General features: G+C 35.9%; 1 pseudogene; it reads left to right on the forward strand.

Moving 5' to 3' along the window:
- Nucleotides 1–5,173: 5,173 nt before the first annotated feature.
- On the forward strand, nucleotides 5,174–5,815 carry LOC105305536 (annotated as a pseudogene).
- Nucleotides 5,816–19,386: the final 13,571 nt, after the last annotated feature.

Below are 19,386 nucleotides of genomic sequence, written 5' to 3' on the forward strand. Positions count from 1 at the left end.
CAAAGATGGTTAATTTGACTATAGAATCTAAAAATAGTACATCACAAAAAAATAATTATCAGAAAATCAAAAAACAACCTGGAAAAAAACAGCATAGGTAAAGAGCTACGTTCCTTAATATACAAATATTCCTACAAATCAATAAAACTAAGGTCAACAACCCAATTAAAAATTGGGCAATGAATGAGTACAGATGTTTCACAAGAAAGATTAATACAAATTTCTCTTAAACATATTTCTATGTTCAATCTCACTCAAGGGAAATGCAAACTAAATCTAGACTATATTGCTCTATAATATATCAGATAAAGAAATATTAAAATTTTTGATAACACATTCTCTTGTAAGAGTATGAGAAAATAGGCACTCGCATACATTGCTGATAGGATTAATAATTTGTTTGATCTCAATGGAGATAATTTGGCAATTTCTGTCAAAACTAAAAATGCACCAACCCTTTGACTCAGCAGTTCCTTTTCTGGGGATTTATGCTACAGATGTACTCCCACATGTGCAAAAAGACTTTACAGAGATATGTATTAGAACAATGTAATAGCAAAAGATTGAAAACCATCTAGATGTCCATCAACAAATTATGGTTCATTCAAACAATTAATCAGGTATTTCTATATGTAATGATATGTATTACTTCCAAAATAATATTTAATGAAAAGGGTTGAGTGTAGAACAGTATATAAAGTATGCTATTGTTTGTATTGTATAAATGCTTAGACTATCTTTGGAGAACGAACAAGAAATTGGTAGTCGTTATTGCTTCAGGGGAAGGGAATTGAATGACTAGAGTTACAATAGGAGGAAAACTTCACTTTTTTAGTTTTTTCAAAAACATATTTAATTATTTCTCTTTATTCTTTGAGTTTTGCACCATGAGCATATATTGCTTATTAAAATTAATTATTTAAAAGTGAATAAAAGTTAAAGATCACTAAAATAATAGATATAGAGGAGAATAATAGCTCAAAATACCCTGTCTTCACAAGCTTTGGATAAATGTATGAAAGATTAAGTTTGCAGATGGAGGGCAGTGTCAGTGATTCCCTAGAATATAGAAAGAGAATGTTAAGCTATCATAGATTACTTAAGAAAGTTAAACAAAGATATTTGACAGCATGTGTAAGTTAAGAGGGAAGAAAATCCAGAAAGCTCTATAGATATAAGGTAAATATTTAGCAAGATTCAGGAATAGAAAGAAAAACTTAGACTATTATACTATACCATAAGAAGGACTAAAAATATGTTATCTGGAAAGATTGAATGATACTAATGACACTGATGTGTAATAAGAGGAAATAAAGAGGTCATCTTTCCACTGTACTTGGCATAGACATAACCTGGTTCGGAGTTCTGATCTAATTTATTGATCCAAGGTGTTTTTACAACCAATGGGAAGTTCTTTGGTGATATGTGATAGGGCATGCCATGGAAGAATTGTGACTTATTTTTCCTCCTGGGAATCAACCCCGCACACTTGCACACACACACCACAGTTCCGCAAGAAGTCCTTTCCTTTTTTTGTTGTTTTTACTTCTGCTCTCTTGACCCCAGTGCCATGCTGATGAGTCATCTGACAACATCACTGCTTTTAACAGTTGTTATTTATGATCTTTATTAAAAGCTAACCCTTCTGTGCTTCCCTACCAGAGCCATCCAGTCTGACCCAGGAACAAACTAAAAGATGAGGAACTTATAGGGCAAATTGCTTAAACTATGTAATTAGGCAAATTAAGTATCACTGAAGACACAATGGATTCTTTCACATGAACACTAAGGCAGCCAGAAACAGGTCTTAAGAGCCCCCAAAATTATCTAACTTACAACAAACCAATAAATAAAATTTCCTCATGCTAGGCTGCTGAGCTTTCTAAATGAAGTGTTGTTTGCAAGTGAAAAAAGTACAGGTTAAGCCTCAGGCCACTGGGCCTGAGTATCCTCTGTGGGCTACTATAAACTGTTTAAAACAGCTGGCAGTATTTATTTGGCCTCATTAGAACACAGACTATGAATATATATTGTTGTACATATTCCAAAACATATTTTAGAATATTTCTTGTATCCTGTCTGCATTTTACATGCAGTTTCTGCAATTGTTTGTTTTTCAGGTTCATCAGGAATGCTACCCAAGTAGAAGGATGAAGCACTCAGTAGGTGCTGTGACCTTGTCATTGTCTCTTCTGACATCTAGTGGATGGATACTGGATACCACAGTGATTATAACATTTTCAAAGGATCAGTTTGGGGGTAAAGTGAATTTCTCTTTCTCTCTCCCCCCATCCCTTCATGCTTTCTAAGGATTATCTAAAATCTTCGGAGCATATTTAGAGGTGAAATGCAAAACTAAGTATCCTTTACTGACGGTCTGAGTTACACATATATACTCGTTATGTTTGTACTCATCAAACGGCCATGTTTTTCTGTTTTTCCTTAGGATAACCTGGTAATTCCATAAGCACTCCTTTTGTAGTCATCAAAGACAACAAGACCTGGTAATCACAAGTATGGGCTCTGTATTAACTTCCTGTAGTTGCTATAACAAATCAACAGAAACTTAGTGGCTTAAAACAATGCACATTTATTATCTTGGGTTTGGAAGTTAGAAGTCATAAAATCAAGATGTCAGCAGGGGTTGTTTCTAGGGGATAATGCATTTCCTGCCCTTTGGAACATCTAGAGGCCACCTACATTCCTTGGCTCCTGACTCCATTGTTTCATCTTAATATTTCAGGATACACATCTTAGTGATCCAGTATTCAGTGACATGACATTGTTTGCTTGTCTTGAGCCAATGTCTAGCTTGCAGTGATCTATTAAATTATAAAGAAATTATAAGGACATTCCTGAAGGAGGCAGGCAATGCTCTGCAAGAGAACATAAACTTTAGCTCCTAAAAGCTGTGTTATTTTTACTTCTAGTTTTGAGGTATTATACTGGGGTTCAGGAAATCTGACTCCTATTTCTAGATCTTCCACTTAATATGACACCGAGATGGAGTATGCAAAGGCCTGTCTGACATGACAAAGATACCCAGAGAATTGCCACCTACCTTCTAATCTATTCTCTAATTATTTTCTGATGCCTGAATTTGAAGGGCAGTGGGGTGGGGAAGGCAAGGGATAGGAAACCATTTATTCAACAAATGTAGATGAGACTTAATATAAAAATAATTCTGCAAAAGGATGACATTGTGACCTTAATGCAAATGAGAAATGACCTGATCTATGTAAGATCCTTTCCTGTAAGCATTTTGATAAGCCAGAAGAAAGAGATAGTCTGAGTACCTGAGGGGTTGGTTGCATAAAGTTCTGGTGAGGGAGAGGCCAAGAGCATCTACCACTTGGACTGCTTCATGAAGGTACAGATGACTGGCCCAGTATGAGGAAAAGGTGTTTTTAAGATCTTCAGAAACATTATGGCAAATACAAAAACTTTACTGTTCCTGAAACAGCGACTAATACTATGGGGACAAATGTCATATAAAGAAACATTTACTTGCCTTTCAATGAGGTCTCTTTAACAAGACTACAGCCACATAACCCTCCACTTCTACACCTTTCCAGTGAAGCAGCACTGGAAATAAAAAAGAATGTTGTTCCCTTTCACCAAGAATGACTGGGTAGTAAAAGGAGAGATCAAGAGACACATAGAAACAAAAAAGAATGAGACGGTCTGAGTGCTGAAGGGCACTTTTGGGACACAGCAAAGCATTTGAGATATAGCAAAAGCAGTAATAGGAGTTCATATCGTTATAGGACTATCTCAAAAAAATAAGTGAACCCACGTAAACGACCTAACACTACATCTTTTAAAACTAGAAAAAGAAGAACAAATTAAGCCCAAACTCAATAGAAGGAAGGAAATAATCAAAATGAGAGCAGAATTAAATGAAATGGAGAAGAAAAAGATAACAGAAAAAATTAATGCAAAACAAAAAAGTTGGCTCTTTGAGAAGATTAATAAAATTGACAAACCCCTGGCTAGACTCACTAAAGAAAAAAGAGAAAGAACACAAATGAACAAAATCAGGGATGAAATGAGAACTTACAAGAAATACCACCAAAATACAAAGGAAAATACAAGAATACTATGAAAAAGTATATAACACCAAATTTAATGACCTAGAAGAAATGAACAAGTTCTTAAAAATATACACCCTCCCTAGACTAAATCAAGAAGATATACTGCAATAAGAAATTTACGTAAGCATGTTCATAATAGTATTTTTTTTCATAGTCACTAACAGGAAGCAACTCAAATGTTCATCACCAGGAGAATATGTACATAGCACTTTATGCTGCTCTTGCCCTCACAATGGTGTCCCTGATCCTGCCTTGAAAAGCACTTGTGAGAAAGTAGGAAAGAAGGAAGGAAAACAAGTTGATGTCAGAAACATGGTGGAGTGAGAGATGTCTCCAGATCTTTCACCTTGAAACAACAAGAAGCTGAACATCTAAAGCTCAACAAAAAACACCCAACCTGCACACAAGCGTATCTGAGCATGAGATCTACAAATAAGAGCTACCACAAGTCAGAACTATGGAAGTCGGGTGGTAGACTAGGGGAAACAAAGAAGCTGCTTCTTGCAGCCAGAGCAGGAAGAGGGGGAGAGGAGAAGGTGTGGCAGGTTTCCTGAACAGCCCTGCCTTAGAGAGCTGTGAGCTTTACACAGCAACAGAGCCCAGGGATCAGTGCAGAAAGAAGAGAAGTGGGGACGACAAGGAAGCAGCAATTGATTATTACCAGAGGCAGTTGGGAAAAGCAAGACTGAGCCAAAACCTCCTTTCACCAACCCAGAAGGGCTATCCTCCCATATCTTACAACACCGAATACTGCCGCAGATTCCCAGGGGAATATAAACAAACGCTCAGAAACTGCCACTAATATTGACAGGGACTGAGACTAATAGTAGTGAAGGTGCTTGAATATCTATAAGGAAAAAAATAGGCATTATTAAGACTTTATCGAGTCTTCGCTGAGAGTTGCCACAGTTTCCTGCTTCAACAGTGCTTGGACTGAACCTGGTGCTCGTTCCCCCAACCTGGCTGGCTGCTGAGATCCAGCCCTCCGCGACATCCTCACAGCACCCCCAGATCACTCCAAGGCCCCCACCGCCACTTCAGCACCACACAGCCAATGCCACCTCTCCTTACTGCTTGCCATGACTACCGCATCCACCTCACAGGTGTGCCAGAACTACCACCAGGACTCAGAGGCCGCCATCAACCGCCAGATCAACCTGGAGCTCTATGCTTCCCGCATTAACCTATCCATGTCTTACTACTTTGACCATGATGATGTGGCTTTGAAGAACTTTGCCAAATATTTTATTCACTAATCTCAGGAAGAGAGGGAACATGTTGAGAAACTGATGAAGCTGCAGAACCAGCGAGATGGCCAAATCTTCCTTCAGGATATCAAGAAATCAGACCATGATGACTAGGAGAATGGGCTGAAAGCAATGGAGTGTGCATTACACTTTGAAAAAAATGTGAATTAATCACTATTGGAATTGCACAAACTTGCCACTAACAAAAATGACCCCCATTTGTGTGACTTCATCGAGACTCATTACCTGAATGAGCAGGTGAAATTCATCAAATGATTGGGTGACCACGTTACCAACTTGTGCAAGATAGGGGCCCCCGAATCTGGCATGGCAGAGTATCTCTTTGACAAGCACACCATGGGAGACAGTGATGAAAGCAAAGCCCTTGGCTGGCTTCTAGTAGCCACAGGGGTGACATCCCTAGTCACCAAAGCAGTACATGCATGTTAGGGTTACCTTTACCTTTTCTATAAGTTGCACCAAATCATCTACTTATGTTCTTTCATTTGTATCATTCTTTCAAATAAAGTAATTTGGTACCCCCAAAAAATAAATAAATAAAAATGACTTTATAAAAAGCAGGGATCCAAGAAGCTAGACACCATCTACTACAAACCAAAAGAAAAATGCCTTCTTTGCAACAGGCTAAAGAGAGACCTTTATATAATAAATGTTAATTCTGGGGAAAAAAAGCAAAATACACTTCCATTAAAACTCAGGCAGAGAAATGGTCCATTAAATACCAAGAACAACCAAGGTGACAAGGCACACAGAAAGAAAGAGAAAAATCTCCAGAAAATAAGCTTACAGACATAGAAATATGCAACTTAAATGACAGAAAATTCAGGATGGTACTTCTGAAAAAACCTCAATGATATCCAAAATAATTCATATCAACAATCCTAGAAACTGGAAAAACAAGTAGATCACCAGAATAAGTATTTTAGCAAGGAGACCGAAACCCTTGAAAAAGACCAAATAGAACATCTGGAGATAAAGAACACACTGAAAGAGATGAAAAAAGAAATAGAAAGCTTGGAAGATAGAGTCCACCAAATGGAGGAAAGAATCAGTGATAGTGAAGACACAAATCTAGAAAGAAATCAGAAGAAGAGAGAGACTAAAGAATGAAAAATAATAAAAGAGAAATACAAGAATTAGCTGATACCATCAGAAGAGGAAACATAAGAATAATGGGCATTCTCAAAGGCGAGGAAAAGGAGCAGCGAGTAGAAAGCATTTTCAGACAAATAGTTGATGAAAATTTCAAAAAATCTAAGGAATGAGCCAGAGATTGGTATTCAAGAAGTTACAGAACACCCAGTTATCTCAACCCAAAAAAGTCTTCACCAAGACACATTATATTAAAATTATCAAATATCAAACACAAAGAGAATTATCAGGGCTGCCAAGAAAAGAAGAGGGTAACCTATAAATGAAAACCCATTAGATTATCGTTGCACTTCTCAGCACAAAAATTACAAGCAAGAAAGGAGAGGAATCAAATATTGTAACAATTAAATAAAAGGAACCAAGAATAAGGTATCCAGCAAATCTATCCTTTCGATATGAAGGAAAAATAAAGACCTTTACAGACATATAAAAATTGAGGGAAATCGCCACTACAAGGCCTGCATTACAGGAAATACTGAAAAAGGTCAGCTCACCTAAAACAAAATGGCAAAAATATTCATAACTATGAGTAAGGCAACTAACACGCAGATAAAAGCACAGGAGTGCAACCTTTATTAATACAAGGAATAATAAGCTTAAACGATAAGAAGAGATTAACTATAGCAAGATAGTAATGAATGTTCAGCATACATAGGGACAAATTGAGACAAAAATAATGGAAAAAGGGAGGATTCAAATATCCAAACTCACAAAGGGGAAAGGAGATAAGGCACACGCAGAAGAAAATATATAACGATCCTCTACATATTCGTAAGGGTAAGCATACACCAAAGATTCAGAACTGAAGTACATAACATAAAACAAGAAGGATCAGAAGGAAAATACATGAAACTCAACCAAAATTTTTTAAAAAAATAAAATAAAAATACAAGGACAAGGAAACAATGGAAACACCGAGCTACCAGAAAGCAAAAGATAAAATGGCTACAGGAAAACCTCATATTTCAATAATCACCATGAATGAAATAATAAAAAGGCACAGAGTTACAGACTGGATCAAAAAACAAAACCGAACCATATGCTGCCACCAGGAGACACATCTCAGCTCCAAAAACAAATGTAGACACAAAGTGAAAGGGTAGAAAATGATATTTCAAGCAAATGGCATTAGGAGAAAAGCGGGAGTGGCAGTACTAATATCGGACGAAATAGACTTCAAAATCAAAAAGGTAAACATAGATACTGAGGGACACTTCATAAAGATAAAGGGAATCATACCCCAAGAAGACATAACACTTATTAATATCTGTGCTCCCACTCAGGGAGCCCCGCAATATATAAAGAAATTTCTAGCAGAACTAAAGAGAGAAAGAAACTGAAACACTATCATAGTAGGAGACCTAAATACCCCACTGTCAGATATGGACAGATCATCCAAACAGAAAATCAATAAGGAAACAACATCTTTAAATGACACTTTAGACCAACTGGATATAATTGACATTTACAGAGCCTTTCATCCCAAAACAGCTGCTTGTACATTCTTTTCTAGTGCATATGAAACATTCTCAAAAACTGACCACATACTAGGACACAGAGAGAGCCTCAACAAATATAAGAGGGTTGAAACCATACTAGCCATATTCTCTGATCATAATACTTTGAAACTAGAGATCAACTGTAAATAGAAAGCCTGAAGAACCACAAATACATGGAGATTAAACAACATACTACCGAAGACTGACTGAGTAAGAGAAGAAATAAAAAGAGAGATCAAGAGACATATAGAAACAAATGATAATGATAGTATGATAGTACAACATATCAAAACTTTTGGGACATGGAAAAAGTGTTCGTAAGGGGAAAGTTCATATCATTACAGGCCTATCACCAGAGACAAGAACGAGCCATAATAAACAACCTAAAGCTTCATCTTAAAAAACTAGAAAAGGAAGAACAAATGAAACCTAAAGTCAGCAGAAGGAAAGAAATAATCAAAACTAGAGCAAGAATAAATGAAATTGAAAACAACAACAACAACAACAACAAAACAATAGAAAAAATAAGTGCAACAAATTGTTTTTTGAATAAGTTAATAAAGTTGATAAACCCATGGCTAGACTCACTTAAGAAAGAAGAGAAAGGACACAAATAAACAAATTCAGGGATGAAAGAAAAGAAATTACTACATACACCGCAGAAATACAAAGAATCATACAAGAATAATATGAAAAAGTATATAACACCAAATTTAATAACCTAGAAGAAATGGAAAAGTACTTCAAAAGATAAAACCTTCCTAGATTGAATCAAAAAGATCAGGAAAATCTAAATAGACCAATCAGCAGTATGGAAATTGAAACAATCAGAAACCTACTAAAAAGGAAAAGTTCAGGACCAGATGGCTTCATCATTGAATTCTACCAAACATTCAAAGAAGATTTAATACTTATCCTCCTCAAACTCTTCCAAAAAATCTAAGAGAAGGCAATACTTACCAACTCATTTTATGAGGCCAATATTACTCTGATACCAAAACCTGGTAAAGATAACAAAAAAAAAAATTACAGACCAATATATCTCATGAAAAAATAATAGAAAAAATAATTCCTTTTGCAATTGCAACTAAAAGAATAAAATAACTAGGAATAAATTTAACAAAACATGTGAAGGACCTATTAACGAAAACTATAAGACCCTATTAAAAGAAATTGAAGAACTGGAAAGATATTCCATGTTTTTGGATTAGAAGAATCAAAATAGTTAAAATGACCATGTTACCTAAAGCATTATATAGATTTAATGCAATCCCCATCAAAATCCCATTGGCATTTTTTTTTAAGAAATAGAACAAAAAATCATCAGATTTGTATGGAAGCACTAAAGACCCCAAATTGCCAAAGTCATCCTGAGAAATAAGAACGAGGCTGGAGGCATCACTTTGCCTAACTTCAAATGATACTACAGAGCCACAGTAATCAAAACAGCATGGTATTGGCAGCAAAACAGACGCATGGACCAGTGGAACAGAATTGAGAGTTCAGAAGTAAACCCATATTTATATGCGCGAATAATTTTTGACAATAAAGCCAAAAACCTACAGTGGAGAAAGGAAAGCCTATTCAATAAATGGTGCTGGGAAAATTGGAAAGCCACCTGCAAAAGAATGAAAATAGACTGTTGTCTATCACCATACACCAAAATTAACTCAAAATGGATTATGACCTGAATATAAGACCTGAAACAATAAAATGCATAGGAAAAAAACATAGAAATGAAACTGAAGGACATTGGACTTAAAGAGGTTTTCATGAATTTGACCTCAAAGGCAAAAGAAGTAAATGCTATAATAAATGAATGGGACTATATCAAACTAAAAAGCTTCTGCTCAGCAAAAGAAATCATCAACAGGTAAAGAGACAACCATCCGAATGGGAAAATATATTTGCAAGCAACACCTTCGAAAAAGGCCTAATATCCAAACTATACAAAGAAGTCATACGACTCAATAATAAGAAAAATCAAACAATCCAATCAAAACATAGGCAGAGGATCTGAACAGACACTTCTCCCTGGAGGACATACAAATGGCCAACAAATATATGAAAAGATGCTCAATATCGCTAGCTATTAGAGAAATGCAAATCAAAACCAAAATGAGATACCATCTTACACCTGTTAGAATGATTATAATCAATAGGACAAGTAATAACAAATGTTGGAGAGGATGTGGAGAAAAAGGAACCCTTATACACTGCTGGTGGGACTGCAAATTGGTACAGCCACTGTGGAAAACAGTATGGAGGTTCCCCAGAAAACTAAGAATTGATCAACCATATGATCTAGGAATCCCTTTACTGGATATTTACCCGAAAGACTTGAAAATCTATATCTGAAAAGATATTTGCACACTAATGTACATAGCAGCACTATTCACAGTGGCCAGGATATGGAAGCAACCAAAGTGTCCTACGATAGATGATTGGCTAAAGAAGCTGTGATACATATATACAATGGAATATTACTCAGCCATAAGAAGTGATGCTAAGCAAAATAAGCCATAAGAAGTGATGCTAAGCAAAATAAGCCAGACTGAAAAAGTTTAAAATCACATATCACTTATATGTGGGGTATAAACCTAAAAGCAACAAATGAACAGGACAAACAGAGACTCATGGACATGGACGATGGACTAGTGGTTACCAGAGCGTAGGGCATGAGAGAGGAGGGAAGAGGTAGACAGAGTAAAGAGGGTCAAATGTAGGGGAATTAGAGGAGGGTGAAGTGGGTAAATGGGATCAAATATATGGTAGCTGAAGGAAACTGGACTCTAGCTGGTAATCAAACAATAGAATATATAGACGTCAAATTATAGCGTACACATGTAAATTATATATTTGTATTAACCAATGTTACCCCAGTAAACATAAATAAATAAATGAATTAATTAATTAATTAATGGATGGATGGATGGATGGATGGATGGATGGATGGATGAATGAATGAATGAATAAATAAATAAGAACTCAGAAGCCAGATCAAAAGGCCCCAATAGCTGGAGATGGGGCAATTACAATATCAATGAAAATATTAGCTGCAGTAGATTGAAATTCATCAAATAGATTTAAGTCCATGAATTCATAAGGAAGCTACAGGAAAGAAAAATGATCACTGTTGTATGATGCTAGTAAATCAGTTCATTATTTTGAAAGATGGTAAATAAGAGGAAGAACGTATGCATTTTATCCTGCTTTTCCTGATTACCTTACTCAGGGTAATCAAAAAGGAGATATACGTAAGTTGTATTCTTTATAGAGGTATTCCCCTTAATAACTAAAAAAATAATGTTAGAATTAGAACATCACCGTTTTGCAATCCTTAATATGTTAATGTATCTAGGTATTGATCATCAACATTGCGTCACTAACATTCTAAAAGACAAACAGAACTTGTGTGTTTCTGGGTGAAAAATCGACAAAATTCAGTGAGAAATTCTTTAGGACAAAAGATTAAGAGATGGAGATGGAACCTATAGATTAAAACAATTAAGACACCTAGGAAATAATCACAATATGGTCTTCTTTGGGATCCTGAGTCAATCAAGCAATGAAAAACAGACAATTGGAAATATAAATACTGACCTGATTATATTTAGAAACGGTAATATTTTAGTTGCAATAACAGTCTTTTAAGTGTCCTTATAGAGATACATATTAAAATATTACTGATGAAATTTATTTCATCAAATTTAATTCATCAAAATATTATTTGCCTTGAAATAATATTGGAGAGGAGAAATAAGTGAGGGTAGAGATGAAACAAGATTGGCCATTGCTTTATAATTATTAAAGCTGTGTCATGAGCACACGAGGGTTCATTACACTAACAGTGGTGTGCTAGATATTGCTAGTATCTGCTTGTGAGAGCCCGTCATTGAATTTTAGGAATTTTGACATCACACTGGTAGTTTGAAATTGGCCATGGTGGGAATATTTACATCATGAAAATCAGCACATGCTACAAGTCAGTTTCCTCTGCAAGAGCCAGATGTTAAAACATTTACTGGCACATCACTGTTATTTTGTCCACTTTTGTACATGTTCTATTTTTTTTTGATTCAACAAGTATTTATTGAAAATCTACTATGTGCCAGGCACTGGATTAGATGCTGAGCATACAGCACTGAACAAAAAAGACATCATCCCTGCTTGTATTAGTTTCTTAGAGTTACAGTAACAAAGTCCCATAAAGTGGATGGCTTGAAACAGTAGAAATTTATTGTCTGGAGGCTAAAAGTCTAAAATCAGAGTGTTGGCAGGGCCATGCTCCTTATGAAACCTGTAAAGAATTCCTTTCTTGTTTCTTCATAGTTTTGGTGTTTGGCTAGCAATCTGGTGTTCCTTGGTTTGTAGCCGCATTAATTTCAGTCTATGCCTCTGATGTTTCACAACGTTTTCCTTATGTGTCTGTGTCTTCACAGGCCATCTTCTTGTAAGGATACCAGTCTTATTAGATTAGAAGCCCACTGTAATCCAGTATGACTTCATCTTTTTTATTTTTTTTAAATGTTTAACTGTGGCAAAAAAAAAAAAAACACATAACAAAAAATTTGCCATATTGACAGTTTACTACATAGTAGTGTTAGGTATATTCACACTGTTGTGCAACAGATCTCTAGAACTTTTTCATTTTGTAAAACTGAATCTCTACACCCACTTTCTCTTCCACTCAGCCCCAGGCAACTATCATTCTACTTTCTATTTCTATGAGTTCGACTACTTTAGATATCTCACATGAGCGAAATTATATTATTTGTCTTTTTTTGTGACTAGTTTATTTCACTAATCATGTCTTTAAGCTTCATCCATGTTGTAGCATGTGGCAGAATTTCATTCCTTTCTAAGGCTGAATAATATTCCATTGTGTAAACACATTTTATTCATTTATCCATCTATGGACATTGGGTTGCTTCCACCCAATTTATTGTGAATAATGCTGTAATGAACATGGGTGTGCAAATATCTCTTCAAGATTCTGCATTGAATTCTTTTCTGTGTACATGTTTTAATATTCCAATAATAAAACTTGTAAAAAATATGTAGAGATAGGAAAAGGACTGTAACTCAGGAAATAAAATGCATGAAAAACAGAACCAAATTATATTACAAATGGGAGTTTTATAAATTTTATTTAAATCCACTGTTTAAATAGTCAGTCTTTTCAACAAGTAAGTGTTACTTTTATCTACAAATAGAAGCAACTAGAACAAAATGAGATATTCCAGGTGAACATTGTTTTTTGCAAAATAATATAATTGATGCACATGTATCAAATAGCAATTCTTCACTTTGCACAGAAATCGATGAAAGTGTAAGTGTATTTCCTTATTTCCAAGCACATATGCTTGTTTTCTCTATTATATGTATAGGAATAAACAATTGAATTGGACTCCTAATGTTTCTTTTGATTGTGAACACTGAATTAAGATATATACACTTAGCCCTGATATTAGTGTTGTCTCAGTATTTGTGAGGATGTGAATGCAGACATTTTTCAGTTTCAAAGTCATTGTGATTATTAGACTTGAAGTGACCCTTTTAGTCTTTGCATTTTTCTGGCTTTATAACAGTATAAATTAATATAAAATAGGTAGTGAGAGATATAATTGAAATATGGTTATTCTTTTCATCTAATATACTACAATGGAAAAAATAAAACAATAATTAGTGGGCGAATGGTAAATTGGATCAAAGAGAAACTTGCAGTCTGTGTTTCAATACTGGAGGACCAGATATATACTTCAGAATTATGAATATTTGTTTCCACAGAGAGCCTTTTCCAAAACTGCCCTTTGTTTATGTAACTTGGCTCCATGTTTGTTAACTTTTTATAAATTGTATGTAATAATGTGAATCTAGAAACTGTACTAGTTTGTTATTCTTGGTCTTGAATCCCACTAAGGTCTACGCCTGCCAATCACATGTAGGTCTAGAGAGTTTATAGAAAAGGTGTTAGATTTTTTCTTTGATTGGACTACATATTTGGTCCACATTCCATTGGAAACCTATTAGGATTTGGAACTACAAAATGGCTGCAGAGATCTAAAAACTTAATCTGCATGCACAAACACAATGCAGCAGGAGCACCCAATAAACAATCATGTCAATCAATACATCATCCGTATCAATAACACAGCCAGGAGTCCAGACACAACCCAGAGCAAAATGCAGGCACTGAGTCAGCCACCTGGAGAACAGAGCAAGTTGATGGGAAATGCATTATGTATCCCTCCAGTCTTTGCCCACTAGCTCGCCCTAACTTACTCAGAAGTACTGCCCTCCACTGCATCAGTAACAGAAGAAATAAAATTTATAAGTAAGATGTGAGCAGCAGCTAGAAGTTAGAAAAGAGAACTGGGGCTCTTACAAGTCTGGCCTGGAGCGTGCCAGCATATTTAATTTTTCTGGGTAATATATGATGGAAACTAGTTCTAATTCTTCTCCCAGGGACAGACTTGCACCTGTGCTCTCCTCTAATGCTGTTTAATCAGGTTTATGCAGTAGGCAGTTATGTTTCAGTGGCTGTGACTGGGCCCGTGGCATAGCTAAGTCTGTAATTACTAGCTGGTGAAATCAGAGCTCTTCTGGAATTTAGCAGCCACTATATAAACTGCCACAATATTTTTAGACTGCAACCTTGTCTTTTTATACTTCTATAACTCAGAGATGAATGATTAATAGTTAAGGAAAAGCAAATTTGTCAGTAACTTAACAAATGTGCAAAATGAACAGAGCTAGCCACAGGCAGGAAAAATGAGTACTCATGGTAGAGAGAAGGTATACGCTTACTCAATAATCTTTCACCAAGTAGAAAGATATGCTTTTAGGGGCACTTCCAATATTTGAATACCAAAACTCCAAAACTCATCCCTCCAATTAACCACTGAGAATATTAGGTGAGGGATAGCTATCAGAAAACTGATCCAAATCCCAATACTTCCACTTATTTTCTAGCTGTATGATGTGAGGGAAATTCATTTAACCCTCTGTGATCATCAGGATTCTCATTTAAAAAAAAAAAAACTTCCTAATCACATCACATGGCTATTGTGAAAATCAAATAACAGAAAGAACATTTAGCACCAATCTAGGTACAATAATGGCACTTAATTAATGTTTAGTGGCAATAATAATTAATAATAATAATAATAATAATAATTCCTATTATTGAAATATAGGTTTTTGGGGCTCTCTAGAAGAGAAGGGTGATTCTTCTGCTATGTCTACTCTCGTTCCCATCCAATTGCTAATTAGAATTACATGGCAGAGTTAATAAAGGGAACTCTTTCATACTGAAGAGAGAGAACCATACTCCTTGGGATTGAGAAAGGCTGTTTCCAAATGGTGTGCCTTTTTTCCTTCCCTTGAAATGGTACAGTTGATGGGGCTAAAGAAAATGCATAAATAAGTTAATTATTTCCAAAGGAAATGAATACTCATATAATTTAATGCAGGTGGTGCTTAATAAACAATCCTTTCACTGAGTAAACAAAAGGGAAACTGTGAGTAATTTATAGGCATCTATGTGAAATCACTTATGGCGCCTTGTGCATGTCTGTCTTAAGACCTATATATTGTTTTCCTGCTCACCTCTCAGATATGTGTCATTAGAAGAGTATGACAACACAAATATGAAAATATCCTTAGTCAAGTGCATATGTGTAAATCCTGCACTTTGCTTAGACAGGTGGAAGAAAAAGAATCAGAGTCACTTGTTTATGCATTTGGGCAGCTGGGCCGTTGGACTAATGCCACCCTGATTCCCCACTGAAACAAAGGAAGCAAACTCTGTTTCAAGAAAATAAGGCCTAACACTTTGGCCAAACAGTTGTCTCCAAATGTTATCCTCCTTAAAGAACACTGTAATCACTATGAATATATTATTAAATGACATTTGGAAAGATTACCTGTGGGTGTGTGAGATGTTTAACTTCTTTCGTTTTAAGCCACCACTACTGTGGTCATTTACTTGGACTTTAAAGGGCACTGCCTGACATTTGGTCTTTGGCAGATTTAACAGGCCACTTGTAAACTTAAAGGTTTTGCTTGGTTAAATGGGGTTTTATCACAGAAGCTATTTGAAACTTTACGCTGCATCTCACAGAAATGCCAGTGTTTGCCTTTGCTCTGAACTGGGCATAGTAACTCAGGATCATCTCTGAGTGGCTCAGAAAAGAGAAGATCCTTGGCTTTAGGTCTATGTTCTTAACTGCCCACAAACCATCTGTGGAAGTGTTCATTTTCACTAAAGGTACTATAAGGCTTCTAGATGATGGAGCAATAGTCTTTTGGGAAAGACTAAATGCTCATAGCTCTCTGCCACATTATAAACTGCCAGCATGTTTTTCTTTATTCTTTTCCTCATGGTAAAAAAAAAACAAACATATTTTGTTAATAAGCTTAAGAAATACGTTTTCTAGAGATCCTATAGAAATAACTATCTCATTCGATAGGGGAAGTTGAACCTCAGCTAGTCTTGTACCACAGCTTGGCAGGCCTCTTGTTGACTCCTTCAGGAATTTCTTAGAACAGTTGTTCTAAATCCAAACTGTTTTCTTTGCTCTCAAGGCCCCATTTCTACCACAGCTGTTCCGCTTCTCACTGATGACCTCACCACCTACTTCACTGCAAAGACTATGGTCGTGTAGGCTCCCTCATTCCCCTTCTTTCTTCAAACTGCATAATGCATGGTGCTTTGGCCTATAATGTAGCACAATTCTTATGTCTCAAAAACAGCCATGTCTCTTTTTTTTCTTGCCAAGGCTATGTCCTCTACTTGGACACTGGATCCCCTCCCTTCTCCACTCTTGAGAAAAACTGTTCTATCAGCTATTTTTAGTGGCTCCTTCCCCATGGTCTATAAAAATATTCAGGTCTCCTCTGACTTCAGCCCAAGTTAACATCCTATTTCTCACCTTCTTTTCACAACTCAAACTTTTCACAAATATAGTCAATGCTCACTGACTCCTTTCTCTTCATTAGTTCACTCCCTAACCCCTTGCAATTCAACTTCCATGCCACCAATCTATTACACTCTATTGAAACTGTTGTCTTGAAAGTCAGCAATGACCTAATAATTGGCAGATTGGATGGCTTTTTCTTAGAATTCACCCTGCTTGACCTAGCTACAGCTTTTTCCAATGTTGACCACTTCATCCATCCTTAAAATGCTCTCCATGGCTTCAGTGAAATTACTCTGATTTTTCTCCTATTTCTTTGACTATTTCTGCTTTTCTCCTTTGTTTACTCTTTTTCCTCTATCTATCCCCTAAATGTAAGTATTCCCCACAGGTCCTTGTTCTCAGACCTCAACTTTTCTATTTCTCTTTTGATGAATTTACCAATTCCACAGGTTCAATTACTTTCCCTCTGTGGGAGGCTAACTAATCTATATCATTCACTCATGGATCCATCCATCAATTACTTACTGAATGCATACTGCATAAGTAGAGTTACTATATAATTTATCATTCTAACTGGGAGGAGGAGGAGAAAAAAGAGGAGGAGGAGGAGACTGGATATCGGGAGGTAACCGGCAGCATCTGCCGCAGATGGTAAAATTTCTAAGATTGAATGGGACAGCAAAAGAAAGGAGGAGGTAGGTGTCAAGGATAGCAAGTTTTCTAGCCTGGGTCTTGGGAGAAGTTTTTTATTTGCCATTGAACCTATCCCAATATACTCCTGAGTAGATTTATGTGTTTTAAGTTAGAGCTTTAAAATATTTCCCCATTTGGAACAACTGAAAAGATACAAATATAGTCCCACTAGCAAACTTGGTTATAGCTCCATGTATAAATTAGAACTAACATAGAGCCATTTAGAGTCCTGGCTATTACAGACTGCGTTAGCAGGGATCACAATATATATCACCAGACTTTCAAACAGATGTTATAATACAATAACCCTGTTTTATTATGATTATCACTTGAAATTATATTTCCAAGGAATTCAAATACATTATTGCTTCTTATAATTTTTAATCTAATATTCATGATAGGCATATGAGCTATATAAGACCAGTAATTTAATACTCATTTTATTGATAGAGTCAGGAATAAATTGATGGTTATGGTCATGGAGATCCTCAGATGTTTCAAGCACAAAGTCCTCTTGTAGGCTTTCTAGCAAGCAAGCTTGTTTCTCCCAAGCATATTAGTGACCCCAGCCTTCCCTTCTGTTATTCCTCAAAAAAGGCCTGGGTGCACACCATTAGCCAGTGATAAGACTGAGATTAGGCCTGGATCCCTCAACATACCCAGTACAGATCTATGTAGGCCAAATAAAATGATTCAAAACAGATTTTTATGTTTTCCCAAATAGAACTTGCCATTTGCACAAACCAAGCACCCAAATGTATATTCAAAAGATACTGCTGGAATGTTCAAGAATTCAGACCTAGAGGGATGAAAGACATTTTGAAAAGGGGCCTTCTCTACTCCAGACTTGATCAGCAAATATGAGAAGGGAGGAAAATAAGGAGTAAGAAAGAGACAGGGAGTAGAAAAAAGCTTATTTTTTCTTTTGCTTTGCTTTGTTTTGCTTTGGTTTTGGGTTAAAATAAAATATACTGTACCTAAACAATATCTTAATGAGGTAGGTCAGTATTTACAGTCCTTCAAACCCCATTTAACTTGTCTGTGCCTCCTTTGTTAAACATGTTGGCCAAGATCACATACCAAATCAGTGACACAGTCATCATGAGGCCCCAAGTGCCTGGTTCCCAGTTTCATAGTTTAAATAAGCCAAGTGACAGAAGCGCGGGAAAAACTGGGTCAGAGAAAAAAAGTTCGCCTGAAAAAAAAAACCTATGTTTCAAAATAGTCAATTACACAAAGACACGACATTTCTCATTTAAACAGAAAAATAAGTTAGGGCCCTAACGTCTTTCTTTTCCAATGGATATACAGAGGCCCTTTTCAGTGTTGAGAAGGACAAAATGATAGATCTATCATCATTGTCAATTCTTTTATCTGATGAAACTCTATTTCTTATAAAGTGTATGTAATGCTAGGGAAACAAACAAGTTAAGTAACTGGCTAATAAAACACAGCTATAAAAAGATGCCATTAAGATAAAAAGGTATATGTGCTGAGCAAAACATACCTGACACTAAAGACAGATTTTAAAAATAATAGTTGTTCGTATCTGTTCTTTAGATTCTTGTTCACCTAAAATGTTTTCCACCTATTTCTTCTCTTGTTTCCTTAACTTTAGATTCTCAAATGTGAACTACAGCTTTGATAGCTGTTACTAATCCACTAATCCCATAAATCACCCTGTGCCATTCATAATTATTTTTCGAGCCTTGCTTTCTGACCCAGATATCAATTCTGCTGGCTCCTTTGATTTTTG

Source organism: Pteropus vampyrus, unplaced genomic scaffold (genome assembly GCF_000151845.1).
Source record: "Pteropus vampyrus isolate Shadow unplaced genomic scaffold, Pvam_2.0 Scaffold390, whole genome shotgun sequence".
NCBI classification, from domain to species: domain Eukaryota; kingdom Metazoa; phylum Chordata; class Mammalia; order Chiroptera; family Pteropodidae; genus Pteropus; species Pteropus vampyrus.